General features: G+C 44.0%; 1 protein-coding gene across 2 annotated transcripts in view; it reads right to left on the bottom strand.

Annotated features, from left to right (window-relative positions):
* The window catches only part of MSRA (methionine sulfoxide reductase A), a 343,248-nt gene that overhangs the window by 241,807 nt on the left and 79,813 nt on the right, over positions 1-21,628 (bottom strand). The gene's annotated exons all lie outside the window — the stretch shown is intronic.

The raw sequence follows: 21,628 nt of genomic DNA, 5'->3' as shown, positions 1-21,628 counted from the left end.
ACTCTGAGAGTGTGATCAACTTAATGATGGGGCTGGGGCATACAAGATTCCAGAAAATAAAACGTAGATCCCCAACTCAGAGAATGCCAAGTTTAAGGGTGAGGCCAGGTCACTCTCCAACACGCAAACACAGACTTGTACAACCACACACGCACACACAAATGTTCACAAATACACACACAGACACAAACACATATGCATAGCACATGCCCACACACATCATTATGCAACACATCTATACATTGCAACCTCTGACAGTTTCATTAATTGGTAACATTCCAAGTTACTCTCCCCTGCAACTTAGGTAACCAAAGCCTCAAGAACTTCTAAAAAAGCATACCCCCGCCTCTAACAGCCTACCCACCACCCCTGCCCCAGGCCAATATGTCTCAGCTCTTTTGAGAGAAGACAGGATCACCTCTTCCCCCTCCAACCGACTGGCCTCAGGTTCATGCATTTCCTGAGGGTCTGTCCTGCACAGGGCCTTAACCCAGGCACCTTCATGAGCCCTGGCAATGCAGCACAAAGGGGATTTTTCATTGTTGTTTTTTTAATTTAATTAACTTTATTAGGATAACATTAGTTAATAACTATGTAAATTTCAAGTGTACAACTTTATAATACAACATCTGTATTGCAACTCCATTGCGTGCTCACCACACAAAGTCTGGTCTCCTTCCATCACCTGTACTAGACTTACTCCCTTTGCTCTCCCCCCACCCCCTTCCCCTCCGGTAACCACCATTCTGTCATCTGTATCTACGAGTCTGTTTGTTCATTTGTTGCTTTTTCAACAGATGGTTGAATAAAGAATATGTGGTACATATATACAATGGAATACTGCTCAGCCATTAAAAAGATGATATATTGCCATTTTTGATGACATGGATGGATCTTGAGAGTATTATGCTAAGTAAAATAAGTCACAGAGAAAAGGACAAGAACTGTATGACTTTACTCATATGTGGGATATAAAAGCACAGGGGTTTTTTGTGCGTGAACTCTGGAATTACACTGCACAGGTTCAAATCCCACCACTCCAGAGACTAGCCCTGGAATCTCAGGCAAGTGACTTAGCCTCTCTGTGTTGGGGTTTCTTCAGCTGTAAAAGGGAGACAATGATGGTGCCCATTCACAGAAATGTGTTGAGATTTAAGTAATTTAATACTTTTTTAAAACAGAATCATGCTTGGCACAGAGCAAGCACTCAGTGCATGTTAGCAATTACTTAATTCTACCTGCAAGCCCAGGAGGCATCCTCAATGCCTCCACCGTGAAGATGAGGAGGCTGAGGTTGCAGTTCCAGTGGCACTGCCCTCTACACACTCACTCACGTATCAGACTGTCGTGTCCTGCACTGGGAGTCAGAAAGTAGACTCGGCCTACAAAAACCTAAAGAGCTTGGTCAAGTGTCATTAGAAAACCAAAGCCACCTGTGCACAAACTGGCAAATAACCCAGGACACTCACTGCTGGTCCCCCTTCCCCTCCAACCTGCTCTTAACCCCTGGCCTGTCTTCCACTTGGGTTTGCCGGGAAACCACTTGAAATCCATGATCTATTAATACATTTTGTTTGACTGCAGTTCAAAGGTTCTGCTCTGGGTGAGCTTAGGTTTTTAATTGGAAACCTAGATTTTTAAAAAATAAGTGCTTAAGCCCGAGAAAGCAGGTATGCTATTGGAGAGAGAGGCATTAGTTCTCATTAAGTTTAACAAAATAGATGCATTATACTGTAATGATATCAACACTAATTAGAAGCCAGAAGCTCAAGAAATATAAAACAAAAAGGCGGCCAGTTGCATTCTTCCAAAAGCTGAATTTCTCAGCCTAGGCTGCAAGTTAAAATTACCCGGGAAGCTTTCTAAAGATATTAACACCTAGGCCTCACCCCGTGAGGTTCTGACTTCACAGTCAAGGGCGGAGTCCAGGCATCTGTGTTGTTTTTTTTTTGTAAGCTCCTCGGGTGATTTATATGAGGATCGCTGTTCTAAAGGGATGGGAAACTAATATTTGTTAAAGTCTAACTATGTTCTAGGTAGTGCATGCTGCTTTAAATACCTTTAAAAATAAAAATTTTATTTCAAGTATGTAATCTCAGGAGTTTCTCCATTCTCTGTGACATGGGGGGTTGCTTGTTAAATATTTTAGGCGTTTTTGACCTATTGGGGAGCACTCGAAATGAAGGGAGGGGTCAGAACCAGTATGGCATAAAACTTCTAGGAAGCTGGAGAAGCTTCCCTCTGGTAGTCCTAAACAGCAATGACATGGGGGACACGGCCAGCGCTACAGCACTAATGGAAGGGGCCTGGTGCCGAATATACTGAAGCCCAAAGACTGTAAACAGCCCACAGAGAGACTTCTCACCCAGGACGGTCATACAGGAGCTTTCATAGGAATGCTGCAATTGAGAAAGTAGGTCAGGGAGAAGAGGACTAGTTTTGCATTAAACTGTAAATGGTAACGGTTCAGGACTAGTGAGAAAGATCTCTACCTACACCTTAGCCTCATTTTCTCTTTCTGTCCAGTTAAAAGAATGACTCTGGAAGTATGATACAAGTTTAGCTGTAGTAAGTATATGGTTTTAAGAAGAAAAAAGCATGATTTCTTCACAAGAGAATCACAGAAAGAAAGAAAAAACTTAAGAGAAGGGCCTCAAGAATCCAGTACAAGACAGATTGAGAGAATGTGTCCTTTCATATTTCCAGGGGTAGATCTGCAGTATTGGTCTCCCTCGTGCATTCCAAACACAGAAGGCAGAAAGGGCAGGTCTGTAAAATAACTTGAGTGCTGAGATTTAAACAAGCGGCAGCTGACTACAATGCCCCGAGGCTGAATGGCGGAGGGTGCAATGTTGGCCACGGCGAGCCTCCCACCTGCTCCCATCCCAGTGGGCCGTCTGCTGCCTCGTGGGCATCCAGTGTCCATGGCAGTCGGGTCTGTGGCCCCGCTGAGGTTCTTACCCAGGCCCAGCTCACCTGCGATGATACCTCTGGTCCCCCATTTACCCATCCTGTGCCCCACTCTTATCAACAGCTAGATGGTCCTCTAATTCAGACTGCACTAGCTTGCGATAAAATTCTATTTCTACCTATGCCCTCCTGATTTTACACTTATTCTTCCAACTTCCAGATATCCACTGGCTTCATCGGACCTTCTGATGTGGCACCAAGACAGGAATTTCTCTCTACGACTTGTAAGGCACAGGGCCCCACCTCCGAGGTAAGGCAGAATAACTCGCTATCATAGTCCAGTGATCATCAGCCTCCTGACACTTAACGGAACAAGCATCTGCATGTGCCAAACAGTATACACAGCGGTTGCACGCACATGGCCTCCCTTCCTTGTCACCGCAGCCCTGAACAGTGGGTACTGTTTTACAGAGGAGAAAAGCTGAGGTGACAGGGGAGAAGTTTAGTAACACAGCTGAGGGGCCGCCCTAGGTGCTTAGCCCAACAGTCTCCTGATTCCGAGGCACCACAATACTATGAGGATTATCATCACACAGGGCATGAGCGCAGTTAAGGGTGTGAGAGCTCCAGTCAGTGGGCCTGCATCTCATCCTCTTTCCCCTTGCTATCTGTCCTTGGGGAAGCCACTTAATCTCCCTAAACTTTAGTTGCCCCTCCTACAAATGGGACTGGTATTACTACCTACCTCAAAGGGAGTTGTAAGCAATAAACGAATGTATATTAAATATTCAGCACAATGTCCCAAACATAGCAATCAGTCAATAACACAAGCAACTCTTACTGTTATTGCTACCTTTACTTCACGGTCGTATCTGCGTATACATGTACTCACATGTATGGTTCGCAGTCAGGCTCTCTGGAGCTCTTTCTTGTCATGTACAAGTGGCCTTGACTGAGGAGGCGAATGAATTCTGCATTCCTTTTTGTTGTTGTTGTTCTCCAGAAGCCCCACCATCGCCTCCCCCCACATCCCACCGGCAGGCCCTTGCCTCCATCTTCCCCCTTCTCCAAGGCCTCTGGGGGACGCAGGGCACAGCATCATCGTGGAAATAATGGGGATCACCCTGATGCCAGTGACATGCCAGCAGCTCCAAGAAAGTGACTCTTCCTAGAGCAAAGGAAGCCTCTGGGTCAGGAACAGACAGACTCACACGCTAGATGGTATCATGTACTCGGGACCCTCGAGGGAGATTAATACTGCTAGATCCAGGCCCGGGAGTATAAAAGGAAATGTTCTCTTAGTCTGTCTTATCTTGCACTTGATTCTGTAGCCCAACCATCATCAGTACAGATTTCCCCTCTGCCTCGGTTCCACAAGGCCTGCAATACAAGCCCCTCAGCCCCCCTGCACAGTGCTGGCCAGGTCCCTCCATTCATCACACATCCAGCTCCGCAGGAGGGGCCTGCCAGCATCCCCAGAACCTGGGCACTGGCAGAGAGCAAACACTAGCGAATTAAAGGGGAAGCACTGTTGGTTCTCGGTGGGTGCTCAACCCCACAGTGATGGCCAGGTGCACTCCAGACCACACACCAAACCCTCAAAGCCGCAATCCTGCCAGCACCCTTTCCAAAAATATAAAAAATAACAGCTTTGGCTCAGGGATATACAAAATAATTCGGGCATTATTCCACTGCAGACCCCATTTCCATCTCAGGCCAAACCCTTGTCACTTTATTATTCAATCCCCTCACGTTGGAAGTCCTAAGGCCCTGCTTCAAAGTTGCCTTCCCCCTGGCTGGCGTAGCTCAGTGGATTGAGCGCGGGCTGGGAACCAAAGTGTCCCAGGTTCGATTCCCAGCCAGGGTACATTCCTGGGTTGCAGGCCATAACCCCCAGCAACCGCACATTGATGTTTCTCTCTCTCTCTCTCTCTCTCTCTCCCTCCCTCCCTCCCTCCCTCCCTTCCCTCTCTAGAAATAAATAAATAAAATCTTTAAAAAAAAAAAAAAGTTGCCTTCCATGTGCCTTGGAGACTCTAGGACACCAGGGAAGGGGGGACCAGTGCCGGTCAGCACCCGTGGGGAGCTGGGCTCCGTGTCAGTGCTTTCAATGCATTTTCCGGTTCAGTCCTCACAACATCCCTGTACAGGGAGTGAAAACAGCATGTGTTCCCATTTTAAAGATGCAGAACCTGAGGCTTAGAGAGATGAGGTGGCTTCCCCCAGGAGCCCACTGTCAGTGCCAGGGGCAGAGTTCACACACAGGTCGGTCAACCCCAAAGCCTGGCTCTTGCTGGGAGGGGCCCTGGAGAGCCACCAATCCGCTTCCCTACTTCTCAGACGCGGAAACTGAGACGCCCAGTACTTGCGCCTCGGGTCAGCCTTGCCCCTAGCACTCGGGTCTCCTGTGTTCTCCACTCGTCATGTTCTTCACTCGCCTTTTCTTTATCAAAAAGCATTTTCAATATCGCCACTTTGTTGGTATCATGTAAAGGAAGCTCTCCTAGGAGAACAAAGTATGTCCAAAAATTGTTTCTTAAAAGAACAACTTTATTTTTTTTCTCCTCTTCAAACAAACCAGTTTAAAGCTGCATAAAACCTGCCCTACTTAGAGCTATCGCAAAAGGTTCGGCTTTCGTACGCGGTAAATCAAATTCAGCGTTACTCGGGGACTCATCACCCCAAGTAGCTAATGAAGACCATCCATCAGCGCTGCGGCAACATTACTGGGCCGTTCCCGCCCAAGGAAACAGCAGAAACAGCCAGGGGGGGAAAAGCCACCAGGAATTAAATGGGGAAACAGATGATATTTAATTATATAAATATTCTCAGCAATGCTCTGAGGAATGGAATTATTGGCTTGCTAGGCAGCCCCTCAATGAGCAGGCTGCAGCGCAGATTTATACCGCGGAGTTCATGTTTTCATTAGAGTTCATGCAGCCTGTATTTAGAAAGTGGGTGTCTGGGAGCTCGATGATATTGCGCGTTCATAATTTGACGCTGTAATGTGGTGGCGTTAGAAAGAGAAGGGAGGCTCTTCTCGTATTCATTTGATATTTACATTTTATTAGTGTTATTATTTGACATAATTACATACAAAGAATTAGCAATGTTAATTAATGCTGCACTAATGCAGTCCTAATTACTTCTATTTATTCTAGAACATAAGTGAATTTATAAATTTATATATTTGGAATTCAAGCGATTTCTTTTATTTATATTTTTAAAAACTAAAATATACTTGCCCATCCTCTCTAACTAACCCTGCAGAGGAAAAATATTCCCTAGGATTTTAGCTCAAAAGGACCGTCTGGTGAAATTCATGAAATGGAAAAATAAAGTCACTTGAAGGATAAGCCATTGATTCACCCCAACCATATTTCCAATCACCTGTTGGGGTTGTTTGATATTATTTTATCCCACTTCCACTGTAGTAAAGCTGAATTAAGTGGCCCAAAGAGAATTTCAGATGGACTTCTTTGCACATTTTCAATGGACAAAGTGCAAAGAACCAGAAAAAGAAAAGCACTTGATTTCAACACCCTGCTAAGCATTATACTGGCTAAAGAGTTTTTAAAGATTTCAAGTTATAAAGGTATCTTCCTGCAGAAAACCAAGGGAAACTCTGCAAACATTTTCTGTCCAATTTAACAATGAAACATCCATTAAGAATTAATATTCCAAAATTAGGAACGTATCTCCTAAATATGGTTAAGTATTTAGAGACAGTTTTCTCCCAGGGTACCTCTTCATGAAATAGGGTCCACCCATCATGTAAATCCAAACAGCATGTTAACAAGATTTTTGCAGAAAATAAAGATTTTAAGAGATAATACCAAGCAAATTAGGCCTTAAGAGAAGCAACCTCTCCCTCCTCCTCACCACCACACACACACACAAAATCTACTTTACAAGCAAGCTTTCACAAAGACTTTAGCCTGGAACAAGTTTCAATAAACTGAAGGGAATTCGGTTCTTTCATCACATTCTGTATTAAGAATAGTCCTTTTATGCATTTTTAAAAGGGAAAAAGCATCCCAGGGCCCCAGAAATGAAAGTTAAGCTCCCTGCACACACACTTCAGGGGAGAGGGTTTAGAGCCCACCCCCCGACCCCCCACCGCCCAGTTCTTGCATCTCGGATGTAGGAAGGGTTTGGAAGTCACCTTCTCTGGCCTGACCCCGTACCAGCCTGAAACTGTCTCTGATTGGTGAGGTGGTGGCAGGAAAAGGACTGAGGAGCCAGCCTCGCTGTCTTTCTAACATTTTCCCTGCGGGGAGCACGTCCCATGTGCTTCCCACACGCTAGAATGCTGTGGACCCCTGGAGGCAAGCACCCCGTCACCTCTGTGCTCCCACACCCAGTGTACCAGGCACTGCAGCCTGGCACAGAGGATGCCTTGCTCTTCTTTCCACATCTTCCCTCCCTGAGGGTAGAAAAGGGGTCTTACACCACTGCACTTCCTTAACCATAAAACAGATACATCACACATTTTGTCAAATTAATTTGAAATGTTTCAGGCAGAACAAATATTTTGAAGTAAAAAGAAAAACTCTATTGGAGTTTGTATTTGAGATTTCACATCAATATCTAATGAAGAGCCTCTATTCACTTTATGTATTTATAAAAGCATTTAGTTAAATAGTGATGCATTGCAAGAATAAAGTCAGCTGTATAGGAGATTCACTGGCTTCACCAGATTTAGCGAACTAATCTGGATCTTCAAGACAGTGGCTTTCAGCGTACACTTGAAGCCCACCATTTGAAACACTGAGGCGTTTATATTACCAGTTCGTGTTCATGACCCAAAGCAAAACATTTGTGGTTGCTCGTTAAACTGTGACAACAAAAGGCATCTTCCTCCTGGCTGAGAACACATGGGTACTGGATGCTACGCCTTTTCCCTCCCATGGACCCCACTAATGGATGCTGCCTTCTCTCTCATGCACCTTCAGCGGCTCTCTCGCTGCTAGGTTCTTCCTGTCAGCGTATAAACTAATGCTCCAGCAAATCCCCAATATAAAAAGAAATTAACACATCTCCTTCCAGCTACTGTTCTGTGTTTCCTTCATTCAAAGTCAAGTTCTCAAAAGGGTTTATCGCGCTACACTCACTGCTTCACTGACACTCATGCCCCAGTCCACCACCCACACCTTCTTAAAGTGCTCTTCCCTCCCTCCTGGATTTCAGAAACAAGATGGTCTGTCCAAATCCTGTCTCTTCTCACCCTCACAATCTCATCCCCTCCCAAGGCTTAAGTTACTTCTAATACACCACAACTCCCCCACCCATAAATCCACCCAGAGAGCTCTTCTGATCTCCTCTCCCAACAATAACCACCATCACCCCAAACTCAACCCACCCAAATCTAAACACACCGCTGTCCCCTCTCCTCTCTGTTATGTCCCTTATGTCAACGAGTGGCATCACCCTCCACCAAGTTGCCCACGCAACAAATGCCGTTGCAAGTATTCCTCAATCCACACACCCAACCAATCACAAGTTTCCACGGACCGTGCTTCTTAGATATCCCTGTAACCCAACTACCTCTCACTCTCCTCACCTCCACTAGCCTGGTCTGTTCACTGTCATCCCTCACCGCTAACCTCTGGTACTTTTCTAATCCAACTTCTACAATGCAGAAGAGTGGTCATTCTAAAATCTTAATCAGATAATGCAACTCTTTTGCTTAGAACCCTTCAAGGGCCATCAGGGAAAGGCAAATCAAATTACAGTTAAGGCAGCACTAGGTGCCTAAGGTCCTACTAGGATGGCTGTACTACGGGGCAGGTGATAACGCATGTTGGGGAGGATGTGGAGAAACTGGACCCCTCTGTGGGTAGAATATACCGCCACAGGAGTGTGGAATGGTACAGGGACTAGTCTGGCGGTCTCTCAAAATGTTAAGCATATAATTACCACATGAGCCTGCAATTCCATTCCCAACATAAATTCAAACAAATGTCCACGGAAAATCTTGTACACAAAGATCATAGCAGCATTATTCATAATAGACAAAAAGTAGAAAGAACCCAAATGCCCATCAACTGATGATGGGTTAAGTAGAATGTAGTACATCCATGATGGAATATTATTCAGCAATAAAAAGGAATGGAGTGCTGATACATATCACAACATGGACAAGCCCTGAAAATTTCTGCTAAGTGAAAGAAGCTGAAAGACCACATTTTATTTTATTTAAATAAATAATAGATATTTTATATAATATCAACATTTTATTTATATAAAATGTCCACAGCAGACAAATTCACAGAGACAGAAAGTAGGAAAGTAGATACTAGGGCTAGGGGAGAGTTGAGAGAAAATGAGGCATGACTTCAGTACAGGGCTTCTTTTTGGGGTGATGAGAACGTTTTACAATTGATCGTGGTGATGGCTGCACAACTATGTGACTACGCTAAAAACCACTCACCGGTATGCCTTACATAGGCGAAGCGTACGGTATATGAATTGCATGGCAATGAAGCTCTTATTAAAACAGAGGGGAGGAAGAGAGAAGAAATTACTATTAAATTTTTGGAGTGAAAAGAAAAACCCGACAACCCCACAGAACCTTCAAGAGCCTACCGGCCCCTGACAACCCAGCCCTGCCTCTCTCGCAGCCACCTCCCACCACTGCGCTCCAAGCCCTTCTCTCACTACCCCCCACCACCACCGAAAACCGTGTTTCTGCCACAGCGACCTTTCTAAAAATCCTTCGGAAGTGTCTGCTATTTTAATTCCTTGAGTCAACTGAGATGTCAGCTGACCAGACCAGTGACTATACTGAAGAACACTGAGGACCTCCAGGCCCCACCGTGAGCCGCAGCGCTGGGACCGGGGCCACGGCTCCTTAGTCCCAGTGTACCCCCGTTGCTCACCTCCGCTCGAGCCTGCATTCAGAGAAGCATTAACGTGACCTTTCCTACCACGAATTTCCTCACAAATTGTCATCACTTTGGAAACTACCTGAAATCGTTTATTGTCAGGTATAGGCAGTGTGATGCTGTAAAATGAACATATAAAACACCAGAGTCAGAGAGAATTCGGTGTAAGTCTCAGCTCTACAACTTACCCACCACGTGACACCGTGAAAGCCGCTGAAAGTGCTAAGCCCGTTTCCTCGCGGAGGAAATACAGAGACTATGAAGAATGGAGACAATGTGAGTAAAAACCAGCACAGCTCCAAGCACACGGTAGACATTAAATAAGTGATAGCGTTACTATTAACTTCTTTGATACTTTACTTACCATAATTCATTGGGGAAAAATGTAAAAACCCATTTTGATCTAATATATAAAGAATCTTCTAATTTATAAGAAACCATGCTTAGTGATCAAGAACCAGGAGAAAATACAGAAAGGACAACTGCATTACTGGAAAATTTTACCCCAATACTGCCGCTCAACAGAAATCAGTCACCATTTCCATTTTCTGTGGTAAGGGGCAGTGAAGAAATATACTTGTCTTCTCAGAAACTATTTCCCAGAGAATATCATAGCACCATATCTTTATGTTTCTAAATATAAAAAAACTAATAAGATATTCTTTTTCACTTATTTTTAATTAATTTATTTTCTACTTTGGCATTTTCAAACCTACAGAAATGTTGAAACAATAGTACACTAAACACTCAAATACTCCTCACCCAGATTCATCAACTATTAACAGTATGGCAAATTTTTCCTATTGTGCATGCACACACATATTTATACACATTTCTTCTTTTGCTAAAATATTCAGAAGTGGGCCTAAGACAACATAAAATTTAACCCTAAATCCTTCAACAAGAATCCTTCAAAAACGAGGACCTTCTTCCAGCTAACTACGTCTTTAAAAAGTAAGCATTAGTTCAATGTCATCATCCAGTATAAAATTCTTCAATATAAAATCCATACTCAAATTTCCCCAATTGTCTCAAAAACATCTTTTATGGCTCTTCTGTTTGTTTTGATCCAGGTTCCAACCCCATTTCATTCATTGCAGTGGCTGTTATTTCTCCCCAGTCTCCCCCCATCTGAAATAGTTCCTGCCCTTCCCTCTGTTCTTCACAACATTAAATCATTTAAGGGGTGCAGGCCAATCCTTGAGGGTCATAGACTCCAGACCAACCCCACTCCATCACATCAGGACTCTCCCTATTTGTGATGCCAGACTTGACCATTTGGGTCAGGTCCTGACAACCAATCCTTCCATAATACTTCAAAGGCACATTTTTCTAACGAATCAATCTGTGGAATAATACCTTGAGAACATAAGAATATTCTGTTCTTCAATTATCAACAACCTCTCTCCCAACAGTTTTAGAATCCTTCCTGGTCAATGATTACACTGGTGCTACAAAATGATTGTTTTTAACTCTATAATTCCATCTATTTTTGTCTAACCTTCTTCTCTAAAATAGACCTTCTCCCTACTCCCGCCTTTTCTCACCACTGTAGACTCAGGGTTTTTTTTTTTTAATTAATGTGTTACGATCCATGATCGCCAATATTCTTTTTGATGCTCCAATAGTCCCAGGTTTGGCTATGGAGAGTCCCTTTCAGCTAGTTCCTTCACCTGGCCTCATTAGTCTTTCCACTCTTCCTTATTTCTAGAGCCACCAAATATCTCAGGCTTGCAGTTTCTCCAATGGTTTCTTTCAGTGACCTATGGAATTTAGAAACCAAGGTTTGGGTATTAGAGATGCTCATTACTTCTGGCACAATATGGCTTCTCTTCTTTCAGTAGCTACTGCTAGGGTATGTGAGCACATTTGTATGTGTGCGTATCTGTGAATTTTTTTAACATGAGTTCATACTGATACTTTCAACTTAGATCCAAAACCATAAGATCCTTCCTTATCTTCTCCCTTTTCTATATTTATGTCCCTGCTTCTTCCACATGAAAAATTCTGGCTTCCAATACATCGATATAATTTCTCATTTGCTCTCCAAAATAGACACAAAATACTTGCAGAACTTCATCACCAATATCCCTAAAACACAAGCCTACTTAAAAAAAAAAAGTTCAATGTTTCTTTATTCTTGCTTTTGTCATTAGACTATATCCAGTGTAGGAATAATTTTTAAAGTATTTTATTTATTTATTCTTATAGAGAGGGAAACGGAGGGAGAAGAGAAGGAGAGAAACATCAATGTGACAGAGAAACATCGATCAGTTGCCTCTCTTATGCATCCAGAGTGGGGACCAAACCTGCAACCCAGGCATGTGCCCTGACCAGGAATTGAACCAGAGATCTTTTGCTTTGCAGGATGATGCCCAGCCAACTAAGCCACACCAATCAGGGCCAGTGTGAGTAAAATTTTTAAATACAGGACTCTTTTGCAAGCTTAGAATAAAAAGATCTTTTTCATGATTCTATTAATCATAAAATTAGCTTGTTCTCTCAAAATATGAATTTAATATAATAAGAATACATATATATATAAGAATCAAAGCATCTATTAAAATTAGCTTTCACATTAAACTTTATCGTACCTGTAGTATTTAAATAGGTAATGATAAGCTTTTGTGAATCAACATTGCAGAGCATTTAAAGACCAAATTCCAATTTCCATAGAAACAACAGATCACTATTTCCAAGAAAAAACTTAAAATATTTTCTAATACATTAGTAATTTTCTTAAGATGACCTTCAATTAATAGTTCTGACCTATGCTCTAAAATTATTTCACAAGAAATAAGTGAAATTGTCCTATTTAAAATGGAAATTGATTGTTCCTACAAACAAATATGGCCTTGAGGCTTTCATTTTATTGCAGCAGATTTGGGTAGTACCTTGTTAGCTAGTGCTTTTAATTGGATGGTCACATCTACCATAACCTTGGTGAGACAGCTACTCCTCTGCAAGTTTTGAAAGCACAGATTCAATTACTGAATCTGTTTTGACCATTTCTCATCCCTTGAGAAGATCAGATCTTACCTCTCCTTACTTGCTACATTCAACAAATACAACCTATGTAATGTGTTAAGGATCTTGGACTGTTATTGCCTCTCCTCCATGACTATTTTCTGAAAGTACAGATACCTTAGCCCAAAACCACAGTAGTTATGATCTAAACTTTGACTAAAAGGCATTGACTATATACATGAAAACAGTCAAAATACCACTGTTGTGATTTCTTCTGTGTAATGTTAAACATCTCGATAATTTGCAATTAGTGATATCAACAAGAAGCATCCTAGAAATGAAACTGAGAATACAAGATTCAAAAGCCAGTATCATGTCCTCTTTCTCAATTTTTTTCTAAATTTCTTTCACTTGCTTCTTCAAGAAGCACACTTAGTAACACAATAGCACACTCTTCATTGTGGAACATCAGCCAGTGTTTTTATTGCGTTTCTCTGACAATGGGCAATATCCTCGCTTGTGCTAAGGGCTACTGTTGCTTTGGGGAGTGACCAACATCAAAACCCTCACATCCAGCCAAAAAATCACCACTAGATCTCCACCCCAACTGTTGATCTTATGCCTTAAAAAAAAGAAAAAGAGACTAGGAGACTGAAGCAGAAGAAGTTTATGTGAGTGTTCTCCCAGGATAAAGAAGACTCAATATGAGAGGGTAAAAAAAGATTGGGTGAATGAAGAGGTGGAAAGGGAAAATATATGTCATGGGGAAGTGAGAAACAGACAGGATAAGTTACTGGGAGGGAAATGAAGGTGGAAGACATGGTGGAAAAAATAACTCAGTAGGAAGAAATGCTAGGTGCCTTCTTGCCTCACCTCACGGCTCATCAGTATTTCCATATCAGACAACAGTCTTGTCGGGCCAACTTCTCAGGCTCTTGTTTTCTCATGCCCTCAATAAAATGCCCCATCCATTTTTAAAATTGTGCTAAAATACATGCACCACAAAATTTACCACCTTAACCATTTTAAGTGTACAGTTAAGTGGCAATAAGTACATTTCACATTGCCGTGCAGCTGTCGCCAACATCCATCTCCAGAATGTTGTCAACTTCACAAACTGAGATTCTGTACCCATTAAACACTGACTCCCTACTCTCCCTCCTCCATCCAGCCCTGGAAAGCCTCGTTTGACATTCTATCACTATGAATTTGACGACTCTAGGTATCTCATATGAGTGGAACCACACGGCATTTGTCCCTTGTGTCTGGCTGATTCCACTCAACCCAATGTCTTCTAGGTTCATCCATGTTGTAGCATGTGTCAGAATTTACTTCCTTTTTAAGGCTGAATAATATTCCGTTGTGTGTACACACCACATTTTGTTTATCCAGTCACCTATTGACAGCTGTTTCCATCTTTTCTGGAGGGGGCTGTTTCCGCCTTTGGGCTCTTGGGAGTAATGCCGCTATGAACGTGGGGGTGTGTGGTCCTCCTCTCACTCCTAACTAGCTCCTTCGGAATGCACAGGCAGCATTACCCCCTTCATTAATACTTTTAAAAAGATCCTTCTCTACGCAGAAGGAGCTCCACAGAATCTGAAAAATTAAAGAGAAATATTTGTTTTGATTTCCCAATCCACCCGGATACCCCATCACTAACTTAGCCAATGTCTCTAAATATCCAGCCTGAAACGAGTCTGCCCCGGGATTGCTTACAGGCTTGTGATTCAAGGCCAGTGACTCATCTTCCTGTTAAGAAGAGGAGGAATCGGGGGGAAAAAAATTGACAGGCACTAGTTCTTGGTCTTAAAAATACCTCTTTATTACATCTCCCTTCTGAGTCACAAAAACAAACTCTCTAATAGGTTTTATACTTGACATATAATTTGTATGAGTTAATTCAATTTTGTTTTATTTATTTGGATATACCTACATATATGTGCTTGTGTGTGTGGCTGTATTTCTATTCCATTACGCACACATACATACATTTACCTACACATGGAGAGTTCTACGCTCCATCCATCCTTTTCAAGCTGAAGTCCAATTTGCTGAATTTTCAAGGGGATTATCTACTTCAATACACAAAAAAAATATGCTCACAACTTAACTGCACATAATAAAAATTACCAGTGAAGTTAAGTGAACCATGTTTCAGAATGAAGGTATACACAAATTAAAATAAATAACTCTTGTAGAAGCACCCCCAGTTTTTTTCCTGAATAAAACATAGTCTCACAACAAACTGGTCATCAGAAACCCAGGAAACAAGAGTCAAGTGACAGCACGGGGATGCTGTGAAGTTGTGTCACACGCTGTAAGTCAGCTAAAGAGGCCTGGGGACCTCCTCGGTGACCTCAGTCTCCACTTCAGGGTTGAAACATGGCCTTCTCATCAAGTGTCGCAGGCAGCATAAGAAAGCAGATGGGCAGGTCCGTCTTCCCAGTCTAACTAATCTCTCTCACCGTGGTCTTTCTCCAGTGATTTTCAATTCCAGCCAAACTTGTGTCCTGACCAGATCCAAACACCCCTTCCTCCTCCCAGAAGGTTCTCTACCCGCAATCTCTTCCTGTCTCAATCCTTTCCACTAACGCAGCTACGCCCACAAGGCCCTTCCTGACACTCCAGGAGCAGGCTCACATAATCTGATCCTCGTCCCGTCTCCCAACAGGACAAAGTGGGTGTGAGGACTGACCGCCATGTCTCGTCCCCCACCCTCCAAATACACAGGTGCGCACTAGCCTGGGCTCCTTGACATTACGCACATCAGCGGTGTTCAGGCAGCTACGTGAATCTGTCCGTTCCCCACTTCACTGATCTAGAAAAATGAAGAGATCACAGTGAATGTTCCCCGGCAGCTGAAGGGAGGCTCTGAGGGACACATCTGACAGTGCAGGAAAGAGGCGATGCAGGAGCTGAGAGAAGATGGCTGTATTTAAAACCCTGTGGGCTTTTTATGCAGCAGCTTCAGAATAGAGGAGAAAATAGGCTGGCTTTTTTTGATATAAGTCAAATTACCAAGTAAGGCACAAAAACAAACTCAGATACCTGTCAATCAAACAAGGCAATAATTACTATGTGAGGCTGCTTTTTTGTTGTTGTTTGTTTATAGAGATTTGAGGTCATATATTAACACATTAATTGAAATTTTGGTCATAATTAACATGTATTAAGCTGTTGATTACATGGTTGCATTTTGAAATTTTTAATTGGTTTGTTTCAATTGATAAAAGGTAATTTTGGGGGGATGATGTTTAAAATTATGTATTTAATTATCATTGAATAGGTAATTAATACAGTGTAGCAATAGCAAACAATGACTATGGTAATTATCATTGAAGTGCATATATTTATACAAATATGACAGAGTGATTTTCTCTTTAAAGTTGCTTTGGTCTTTGCTCCGAGCTGGTTGCACCGTTTTACTTCCTTCGCAGATGTAATTAGCAACATCTCTGTGCCATCCACTTGCTTCGATTTGAAAAGAGCTTTGAGAAGCTGTAAGGACAAAGGAGGTCCTAAAAGCCGGATGGAGCTCCATTTTTCCCTGTTTGCAGAATACTCACTCGGAGAGCTTCTCCACATTTCCAGTCGGCTCTCGGCATTCCTGCAGTACTGAACTGAACCTCATTATTAAAGCATCCCCGTATCATTAGGGCAGTCTTTTCCCCAGCCCAGCCGAGTTCAGCAGTTCCCCTTATCTGGGGGGTTACATTCCAAGACCCCCCGGGGGGTGCCTGAAAGTGCAGGTGGTACTGAATCCTATATATGCTATGTGGCTTCCTATACATACATACATACATACATACAAATGAGGAAATGTAATTTTTAAATTTGGCACAGTAAGAGATTAACTATAATAATAATAATTAACAATAATAAATTATAACAATATACTGTAATAAAAGTTACATCAGTGTGATCTCTCTCTCTCTCAAAATACCTTACTGTGTACTATATTTACCTCTTCACTTACAGGAAGCACTAGATGGCTTCTCTTTGGCATTTCTGAATTGCCAGCATCACCACTCTTGAGGTTTAGGGCCCTTAGTAAGTAAAATAAGGGAGACTTGAACACAAGCACCTCGATCCCGCGACAGCTGGCCAGATCGTGCAGAAGGCTAAGTACGTATTGTGTGGGGCGCGAGCACAGCGCGGAGACACTGGACAAACGGATGATTCACGTCCAGGGCGGGGTAGAGGCGGACTGCGTGATTTTTCAGCACACTACTCAAAACGGCATGCAATTTAACGTGAGAACTGTTTATTTCTGGAATTTTCTATTCAATATTTTAGTATCATGGTTGACCATGGGCAACTGAAACCGCGGAAAGCGAAACCGCAGACAAGGGGGCGCTGCTGTCATCGTATTCCAAGAGTAGTGAAGCCTCCCACGGTCGCGTAACTGACACAGCACTTGTCGGTGGGCTGAGTATCACTATTTGCACATGGACAGATGAAGGTGACCAAAAACCTTGGTCAGTGCTTCCTTAAACTGCTCTCCTTACAAGAAAAAAAAAATCCCCAACTCATGAGGAATAATCATAAATATTACAGGCTCAGTTTCAAAGTCCCGCCTGTTAGTCCATCAGCAAAACTGCTATTGCAGACCGAGGTCCCAGAGACCCCCAGCATGTCCCAGAAACCACGCCACCCAAGGCGCTCCGACTCGGGGGGCTGTGGAGGTTGTTCCTGCACCTCCAGAGGGCAGCCAGACGCTACCTGGGAAACCGCCCCCAAGCTCGCCCTCTGGCACCTCCACTCTGCCTTCACTTCTCCCCTCTCTCAGCAGAGTGGGAACTCAAAGGCAGCCGCAGTGGAAGAAAGAAGAGACCCCATGAACTGATGCCTACCCGCCATCAGTCCTCAGAGGCCCCAGAGCAGGGGAAGGCGTGGTCTGCCGGCTCCCGGACGCCGCGCCCCAGACCGCACACAACCCGTGGTTTAGATAGGCCTGGGTCAGCAGCTCACCGCTTTCGCAAGATTTGTTTTCAACGAGCAAGCATGAGTAAATTCCTAGGTTAATAAACTTAAAGCTGGCGGGAAGGGGACATAATTGGCCAGAATGCAAACTGAACCCTAGAAAAAGGCAGGGGCGGGGAGGGGAAGGGAGCCCATAACTTTTTCCTAATTTACACGAAAAGGAGTTAGGCCTGGAGATCAGTGAGATCACTCGAAAACTAAGACAACAAAACTAAAATATGATTTGTTTGATCTTACTCTGAAATGTGTATTTTAATATTTTCCGAACTTCTATAAGAAATAGAAAACAGTCATCTTGCGTATGTGAAAACCTACCTAGTTTAATGGCAGGGCATTTGTCTAGCCCTGAGTGACGTAGGCTGCACAAATACGATCTTCTGTGCATCTTACCACAGTCCTGTGAAGGAAGGAGAGGAGCGGTTGTGATCCCATTTTAGAGATGTGGAAACTAAGGCTGAGTGATCTGCCAGCAGCTCCCAAGATGTGATGAAGCCAATCTCAGCTCCACTTGAAGAATGTCATTTCCCATGACACAAAGATGCCGCCACACCCGTACTATAAAGTGAATATTGCACCCCCCGCCAATTCCTGTGTTGAAGCCCTAACCCCCCAGTGTGACGGCATTAGTTGGGGGGAACTTTGGGAGATGATTAGGTGTAGATGAGGTCCTGAGGGTGGGGAACCCCGTGATGGGATCAGCGTCTTCACCAGAAGAGGAGCCCAGCGCTCTCGCTCCCTAGCAGTGAGGGCACAGTGAGAAGGCAGCCCTCTGTACACCATCTCTGGTGAGAAGTGGGGGCTCACCAAAAACCAGACACTGCCGGCACCCCGATCCTGGACGTCCCAGCCTCCAAAACTGTGAGAAATTACTGTCTGTTGCTTGAGCCACCCAGTCCGTGTTCTTTTGTTGTGACAGTCCGAACCAAGTGAGACAACCTGTTTTTGACTTAAATAAATTAAAGCCAAATTAACGTGCCCTTAGGTAGTGTTTTCTAAATGGTAGTCACTTCACTGCCACCTTCATGATTTCTGCCAGCTGTAATATTATTTACATAATATCTTTCATGCAAACCACTTTTTAGGTGTACACCTATTTAATCCATCTATTTTCCCAAGAGAACTTCATACCACCACCATAAGTGGAGAGCCAGCATTACTGCCCACTAACAGAAAGTAGCTACAGAATAAATACAGTGAAAACCAGACAATGTCATTAAATTGTTAGCCTACCCAAGGTTTCTGAGGCTTCCTCTTCTCTTAGGGGGGGGAGGAAATTAGCAAGTATTAGAGAGGTGTTAATGGGTGGCGTTAAGGTGAGACCTCCTTTCATTAAACAGAGAGACTAATGGAGACCTAGGGACAGGCAGGACCAAAGGTGGTGTAAACAGCAATTTACCACCAGCAAATGCACTCGGGGATCACCTGCTCCCTCACTCCTCATTTATACAAAGTCCCCCGTCCCTGAAACTCAGACTTTCTGCCTTCTCCACCTCAGCTTTTCTTTAAATTACCTCTCCTCAACAAATTATAAATCAAACTAAGTATCTGGAACTCATTTCTTTTTAAATACAATTAAATTCCTATTCTTAATTTTAAAAGCAACATTTTCCATCTCTGAATAAAAACAAACTCTTTAGCCCCAACCTCAAAATTAAAACAGGGTAGATTTCATTAGGGGGTAAATTGTAACATACTTTTTAATAGATCAGAAGCCACATCATCTAAGAAGGTTCACCTGCTCCTTGTGCTCCCAGAAATAGGATTATTCTCTGTAACCCTTACTCTAAAAAAATTTCCCCCTTCCAGCTTCATGGAATAAAATCAAATATGCTGCAAAGACTGATTTCTGTCCACTCCCACCCTGGTTCTCAGCTTCACTGGGCCTAGATCTGACCGTGGCCTGGGATTACTCATGCAGCCCGTCCTGTGGCCTCAACGCCAGTGTCCTTGGAGAAAGTCACTTTGCAATGTTGCTAAATGGGTAGATAGTGACAGCAATACTTCGGATGATGAAAAACTTCCTTCCTTTTACAGGCCCTCGCCCTGGAGCTCTATGTCATAGCCTGGCATTGGGGACAACTGTTGGGTCAGGAATTTCTATCCTGTCCCTCTGCCCCATCAGAGTCTAGGGACAGCCCAACTCCTCAGGGTGAAAGTCCAGTGAGACAAGGTCCTGCTTTGTTTTCTGGCCTCAGGCACATAGGAGTGCCCCCAAACGTGAGGGAGTGAACACATCCTCCAGGCAACACAGACTTCCTTGAACTTGAGGTTGAACCTGCCTAGCAGCTGAAGGCCCTTCCCTTCACAGACTTTTCAGGGTCCGTGACCACTCTGGTTTTTTTTACTATGTTCAATACGGCGCCAGGAATCAGCGAACGGCAGCCAGTCTCCAGGATACACCCCGAGGTCCCGGATTCTCATGCCCTCACGCAGGCCCCTCTGCCCCTGCATCATGGTTGGTCTGTATGACCAACAGCATTCTGCAGAAGTGACGGAATGTCACTTTCAAAGCTAGGTCACAAAAGACACTGTGACTTCTACTTTGCTCTCTCACTCGCTCAGTCTCAGGTCACTCACTCTGGGGGAAGCCAGCTGCCACGCTGTGAACACACTCAGGCAACCGAGGGCAAGGCCGCAGGCCCTCCTACCAATAGCCATGCAAGGGAGCCAGGGTGGAAACAGCTCGTCCAAATGTCTTGTCTGCAGACTCTCCAGTCTCGGTGCCCAGCCTATTATCTGGGATCACAGCCATATTTCCATCTCTTTGCTGAACATTTGCTTGTGGACAGACTGCCGGTCCCTTGAATCCAGCATATAGAAAACCACACACCATTTCCTACAAAGCTGCCCCTTCTCTGCACCCCGACCTCCGCATCTGATCTGGCTCCCCAGTCCTCTCAGGGACACAGTCTGGACAGCTGAGCACCCCTCAGGCCCCTTCCTTTCACTACCCCATGTCCAGGCAGCCACCAGGCCCTGCTCGGGTTCTGCCTTCTCAGTAGCTCTCTATCATCCCCTCCTTTCCATTCTCATGGCAACCACACCCCATTTGAGGGCCACCTGGCCTCACTGCTGGTAACCTGAAATAGCCTTAGCTGGCATCCCAGCTTCCAGAAGCCGTCCTCCACAAATCTGTGAGTAGCTTTTTAAAGAACAACCTGAACGTGCCAAGCCCTTATTTTCAAACTTTCAGCAGTTCCTTTTGTCTGGTAGAAGCATAAACTTCTTTTGGCATGACCTTCAAGGCTCTCTAACATAAAGCCCATCTACCCTTCCGGCCTGCACTCCCCGTGGCTCCTCTGTCTACCCTTTGCTGCGGCCCAGGGGAATCGGACACAGCACAGTCACCTGAAAACCTGTCACAGACGGGGTAGGTCTGGGCCATGCCTGAGATTCTGATCCCCTGGGTCTGGCGTGGGAACAAGGGTGCAGCAATTTTTTATAACAGCTTTAATGAGTTATAATTTACATGCCATATAATTGATCCACTTAAGGCACACAATTCAATGATTTTTAGAACATTCATGGAATTGTACAGCCATCACCACATTCAATTTTAGAATATTTTCATCACTCCAAAAAGAACCCCCATATGCATTAGCAGTGACTCCCCATTCCCCTCCCCCTGCGCCCCCTCCCCCAGCAGGCAGCCACTAACCTACTTTCTTTTTCTGCCTTAGAGATTCCAGGCAGCAGAGCTTCTACTACCGTTCTCCAGTGATGCAGAAGCACGGCCAGGGGTGAGGACCTCCAGCCACGCTAGACCTCTCACCATTCAGCTCCCAGCTTCTGCTTACATGTTTTACTCGGCTTGGGGTGATTTTCTTCCATTTCTGTTTAAAATTCTCCCCCCAATTTAAATGCAACCTCCTCCATTAAAC

This window comes from Phyllostomus hastatus, unplaced genomic scaffold, assembly GCF_019186645.2.
Source record: "Phyllostomus hastatus isolate PE091 unplaced genomic scaffold, TTU_PhHast_1.1 phas_contig_159, whole genome shotgun sequence".
Taxonomy (NCBI): Eukaryota; Metazoa; Chordata; class Mammalia; order Chiroptera; family Phyllostomidae; genus Phyllostomus; species Phyllostomus hastatus.
The sequence above is the reverse complement of the archived record's forward strand: the minus strand, read 5'-3'. Positions and strand labels throughout refer to the sequence as shown.